The sequence below is a fragment of the Coloeus monedula genome, assembly GCF_965178545.1.
Source record: "Coloeus monedula genome assembly, chromosome: 17".
Taxonomy (NCBI): Eukaryota; Metazoa; Chordata; class Aves; order Passeriformes; family Corvidae; genus Coloeus; species Coloeus monedula.
The window spans coordinates 6641499-6647646 of record NC_138797.1 but is presented as its reverse complement, the minus strand read 5'-3'; positions in this window follow the sequence as shown (position 1 = coordinate 6647646).

The window sequence follows — 6148 nt, the reverse complement described above, 5'->3', positions numbered from 1 at the left end:
GGGGCCACCTCCGCTCCTCAGGGACCTCCAGTGTTCCGTCCCCATCCCGGGGGCTGTTGGAGCGAGGCCCTGCTGCTGCCGGACCGGCAGCGGGATGGAGCGGGGTTACGGCTGTGGGTCGGCTGTGGGTGCGAGGTCCCATACGGCTACCCAGGGAGCCGTGGTGGAGGGTGGCTGCTGCCGGGCCGGGGCAAGGGTGTGGGGAGGGCAGGCTGTGGCCAGCCTGCGGAGGCAGCAGTGCCCACTGGGCTGCCATGGGCACAGGCGCTGGAGCCGGCAGCCATCGCCTCATGGTGCCCAGGGGACGTGGCGGTGGAGCTTTGCTGTCACCAGAGCCGTATCGATCCCAGAAAACCGGCCGACGGCAGCACCGTGCTGCTGGAGCTGTGACCTTGCACCCTCGGCGAAGGGCGCGGGTAGGAGGCGCGAGCAGCCGGACGGACACCACGACACCCAGGCTGGGCTGTGCCTCCCTCAGTGGGCTCTGGCCTTTGGGGCCCTGTCGAGGATCACGCTGTCGTGGGTGATGTAGGGCTGGATCTGGTGGCGAGGGGATGCAGGGCCACTTGTCACTCTGTGGCAGCTGGGCCAACTGGGCCTGGCCTGTGGGCTGTGTTGGGGCAGAGTGGACAGTGATGAGCCAGGGCTGTGGCTGAATTCTGGGGCCCTCCAGGAACAGCTTCTCAGTTTGGCAGCCAGTCTGCTGGTGGGGGTCTGCGGGGAGCTGGGGTGGTTATGCCGAGAGGCCATGGTGAGAGCAAGGGACGCATCATCCTTCCGTCTGAGCTGTGACCTTGTGCCCTCCCAGAGGACAGCCAGTGGCTGGTCCTGCTGGAGGTGCCCTGTCTCATGGGGTGGTCACGGCCATGGCAAGGTCTGTACTTAGGGCTTGGCAGCGTTCAGGGATTGCTCACAACCCACATTGCTCCACAGCACGGGGACCTTGGATGCTGCCTCGCGGGGAGATGGATGGGAGGGGGCTGGCAGCTGCAGGACTGTCAGGGGCTGCACATGGCAGGCGGGAGCTCTGGACAGCGGTGGTTCCGGGAAGGACTCGGCCCTGGGCGAGCGCTCGGTGCTGCTGGCCGCATGTCAGTGTCACGCGTGGGGCACAGAGTGACGGAGATCCTGGGGATCTGGGAGCGAGATCCACAGCCGGCCGTGCTGCCAGTGCCGGCGCGGTGTCGGAACCCCGGGCCAGCTGGAAGGCCCCTGCTCGTCTGTGAGCTGGTGCCGTGCTCAGGCCACCTTGTGGCTCCCGGGGCCGCCCTTTAGGAAGGCCCTGCCCGGGAGCGGCCCCAGGCGGGTGGTGCTGAGGAGGGATCTCAGCCCCTGGGCGGGGGCGGCGGAGGCAAGGGACCGCCCGGTGCCGGGCAGGGCAGGGTACGAATAGCACGCCGCCTCGGGGGCCTCGGGGCCGGGCGGAGGTCACTGCTGGAGTACGGCCGGATCCGGGGCTTGGACGGGAAATGGAGCCCGTGCGGGAGACGGCGGGGGCGGACAGGGCTGCGCAGGGTCTTGGCGAGGTCTGTGCGGGGTCCGTGCGGGCGGCGGCGGGGGCGGACAGGGCTGCGCGGGGCCCGGGCGCCGCCAGGGGGCGATAACGGGACGGGCCGGCTCCGGTGGGGGTGTGCCCCGCCCCGCCCGGCCCCGCCCCGCCCGGCCCCGCCCCCGGGACTCGCCGGTGCCGCTGTCCCTCCGGGACCGGGTCCCGCCGCGAGCGCAACGCGGGCCGGACCCCGCGGGACCGGGGATCGATGTGCTCCATTTGGGACCCACCGTGGGGCCGGGTCCCCCCCGGGGAGGTGCACGTGGGACTGCTCCCCCCGTGCCCGGTGTGCTGCCCGTGGGGCAGCCGCCGCTGCCCAAGAGGGCACCGGGTCATCCCCACGGCGGAACCCTTCTGTGTCCCGAGCGGTCGGGCTCGGCAGCAGTAGCCATGGCAACCAACCAGTTAAGGAGCCTCGCTCGTTGCCATGGAAACCGGTCCCGGTGTCACCCTTGCCACGACTCCCGGTGCTGAGGGGGTTCAGCTGCTCTCTCGGCCCCCCTGGGGGCTGTGGGGTCATGGGTCTGTGGCCATAAGCCATGGACATGGCTCTGTGGGGCAGTTGTGTGAGGCTGACCCCGGGTGTGAGGTGAGACCCTGAAGGGGGCTAGGGTAGAGTAGGGACCCCACCAGCCCCGGCTGCACCCCCATGCAGGGGCCCTGCCCAGAGAGGCCACGATACAAGGGTGGGGGCAGGGCCCCCACTTGAAGCACCGTGCACAGAGGGGTACATGTGAGGGACAGGGGCTGCTAAGGAGGCTCCCCCAGAACCCCATCTCCCCCAGCCCCCTCACAGGCACCCAGGTTTGTGGTAGACTGGGTGCCCTTGGGGTATTATTACAAGTGCCAAGGGTCTGCACCATGTAGAGGCCGATGATATGGGGGTTGGGATGCTACCACGGGGCTGGAGCAGCCGAAACCCCATCTGCTGCCTGCAGCAGCTTCCCAAGGAGTCTCCATGCCACTGAACCCACCACAGGTGCTTTGGTGGGGTGCCAGAGTGGACATCCTTGCAAAGGCTGTGGGGTTGAGTGAGGAGTGCCATGTGGGGCACAGGACACTCCACTGCCTCCTCAGCTGATCCTGAACCCAAACCCTCCTGGCAGCAGCTGGCAAGTGGCCATGCAGCTGCTCCATGGCCGTCACTGGGCCCTCTGGCCCTGGCTCAGCAGCGGCTGCCTGGTGTCCCCGGGGTACTGCAACTGGCACAGGGCTGCTTGGGGGGTGTCGCCAGGAGCGGGGCCTGGTGGAAGGAGGCTGCTTCTGCCGCTGATCCCTGTGCCAGGCTGCCCAGCCGCCCACTGCTGTGGCCCTGCTGCTGGCAAGACATCTGGGCAAGGGCAGCTGGGGACGCCGCGCCAGCTGCATGCTGTGCTGGGTTTGTGTGACGCAGGAGCTCACAGCCTTGCCCCATGGCCTCTGCCAGCCCTGCCCCACTGCTGCCCTTCTGCTCTCGGCCTCAGGCAGCTTCAGTGGCTCCTGTGCTCCCCTCCCAGCCCTACGGGACACTGTACCTCCCTCCATGTCCTGTCCCACTGCTGGAGCTGGTGTCAAGTCCCAGCTGGTGCCCATGTCAGCTCTGGGCTCTGCTTTTGTCCCATGCTGGAGGCAGGGCCCTGACCTGTCTGGATGGGGAAGAACAAGACCACTCCATCCTGCCAAGGTGCTACAGGATGTGTTGCCCCTGGGTTCATGGGGCTGTCAGGGCAGATTGGTGACGGTACACTGTGATGGACCCCCCCCCCCACACACACAACATTTGGCTGGCATCACTGCCCTTCTGCCCTGCTGCACCTCCATCCTCTTGGGGTCTCTCCCACCCCAGCTCTTCTCCCTGGGAGCTGCTTGTCCTCATGCCCTCAAGCCCTGAGCGCAGGGTGTCCCATCCTGGCAGGATGCAGATGGACAGGCTGCTGACAGTGCCCAGGGATCACAGCAGGGAGTGCAGTGTGCTGACTGGCATCTCCACAGCACAGCCGCCCTCACTGCCTGAGCGGCACGCTGCCAGGCTGCCCGCTCCCTGCCCTCAGGAGGTTTCCCAGTGACTCCAGCACGTGTCTCACTCCTGGGAGGTTTGACCGCTGCTGGTAATAGGACAGGCAAGAACTGTGTGGCCAGCAGCCAGGATTCTGGCCCTGGGAATGTCTGTGAGAATGGCTCCCCACACCCAGGCTCTACGCAGAGGGGTCTGGGGCATTCTCGGGAGCCTCTGCAGGGGTACAGGACACTTTGCAGGGATGCTTCTTGGCTTGGCTGCTCTCCGTAGTCATTCCTGGGCAGCCTCTTGCAGTTAAGTGGGGCACTGATGCTCTGCCTGGCCTAGTGCCAGGACCCTGCCTGCTACTCGGACTCAGGGGCCACTTGCAGTTGATCCCCCACTCCACGGCCAGGGAAAAGCATCTCTCTTCCTCTTTCCCCATGCCCTTGTGCTGCCTGCAGCAGGACTGCAAGCAATGCAAGGGCATGGATGATGCCCATACCATGCCAGACCTCTCTCCTTTCGACACACTACACCAGACACCTCACTCCTGGGCATTTGGGCCATGGTTAAGGTCAGTGTTCTGCTGGGAGATCAAGTCCCCTCAGTCTCCTCTGCCTCAGAGACACCCTCAGTTTGTCCCCCCATGCTGGTGGGACCCTGCGCACAGGCTAAGCCAATGCAGTCTTGATAGCGTAGCCCCCTGTGCTGCCGTCAAATCCCAACCCCTGAAATGGAGCCATAATCCAGGGATTAGGGGATTAGTGGTCTTTCACGTGCTCCCTCCCCCGCATCTGTTTTAGTAGGAAAATCCCTCTTGTGCCGAGCCCATGCTCTGTGGCCTCCTGCAAAAAAACACCCTCTGGTGCTTGGCACTCACCATGGCTGGCTGGACCCCAGCCCGCTGCCCTTCTGCCCAGCCACAGCCTCCTTAGGGGGGTCGGGGAGGCCCTCTGATAACCCCCCAGACCCACACGGGATAGTGGGGTTTTGTCCAGCACATCCTGTCTGCAGCCCCTTCCTTCCAGTTGCAACCCTTGGGAGTGGGCCAGCCCCTTGCTCCAGCACTGGCTCCTGCTCAGGGCTGAGGGATGCAGGTGTGAGGGGTTGGTGCTGCTGCAGCTGGACAGGGGCAGCCCCATGTGGTGACTGCCACACAGCGTCCTGGGTGGGGAGCTGCCCACCCTGAACTGCCCACCTTGAACTGCCCATCCTCCCTGCAGCCATCCTGTGCCACTTGCCATGGAGCTGGGGCTGTGCTGCTGCAGCTCCCCAGAGATGCCAGGTCCCGGGGTCCTGGCTGCAGCCGTAGGGCAGGGATCAATGCTGCCTTCTGGGCTGGGGTGAGGGGTCTGAGCCTCTCTCCTGGCAGCGGGGTCAGGCCGGGGAGCATCCGCGCTGCGGAGCAGCTGGCTCCGCACCAGGAGAAAGCAAACAATTAATTACAGCCGTCAAGAAGTAACGGAGGCCAGCGGGCTGTCATGATCTCAGCCTGTGCCGGAGGAGATGCCGGGAGCTGCATCTGGCTGGGGGATCCTCCCGGATTAAGTGTATGAGAGAACAGGGGGCTGCAAGCAGCCCTGCAGGGTCCTTCAACAACCCCAGCTGGAGAATGGCGTGTGCCCCTGGCCCTGTGGGTGATAGCTGCAAGAGCTGGGGCCTCCATAGGTGGCACAGGGCCTGGGGGTTTTGGCCCCATTGCAACCCTTCTCCAGGTCTGAGAAGGTTGTTACGGGTGTGATCCTGGTCCCCTGGGCACCAGGGGAGGTTACATCAAGCCTACTCCCCTCTGCAGGCAGCATTCTCTGTGCTGCAGGTCAGCTAGGCAGAGCAGGGTCAATCACCTCTGCCGTCCCCCCAGCCCCACTGTGGGGTGGTCTGGACGTCCTCCCCTCCACGGGTGCCCTGGATAGTCCTGGTGCTGGGGCAGGGGTCTCCACCCACGGCCGGGACCCCGACACCCGCAGAGGGGTCCCCTGCATGACGTGGTGCTGCGCACCCGGGAGCCGCCCCCACCCGGGAGCCGCCCGTCGCGGGGCAGGGGCCACCTGGACAGGGGCTGCCTTGATCCCGGGCCTCAGCCACCTCTGGGGATGCGTCGGTCCCGCAGGCACAGGTTCTGCCCCCACTGTACACCTCGAGTGTGTTCCCGGTCCCGAGGCTGCGCCGGGGTCCGGTGCGGGAGCCGGTGTGAGGTGCGGGGGCTGGCGACGGATGCGGGGCCGGTGCGGAGTGCGGGGGCTGGAGGCGGGGTTCGGGGCCGGGGCGGGTGCGGGGTCGGTGCGGTTGCGGGGCCGTCCCGTCCCGTCCCGCCCGCGCCAGCCGGGCCCGCAGCGCTGCCCTAGTTCCCCCCCACGCCTGGTGCAGCCGGGAGGCGGCCCCGCTCTGCTCGCTCGTCTTTGTGCCCCCCCGCGCCGCCGCGTCCCCCCTCCCTGCCGCGGCGGGGGCAATGCCTCCCGCATACGTGATGAAGCGGGCGGCCGGGCTGGGCTCCGCCGGCAGCAGCCGTGAGCCGTGAGCCCGGGCGCCTCCGCACTGCAGCCCCCTCCCACCGGCGCGGGGGGCGGCGCGGGGACGCGGCTGCTGCGGAGCGAGAGCTCCAGCTCCGGCGGCAGCGAGCG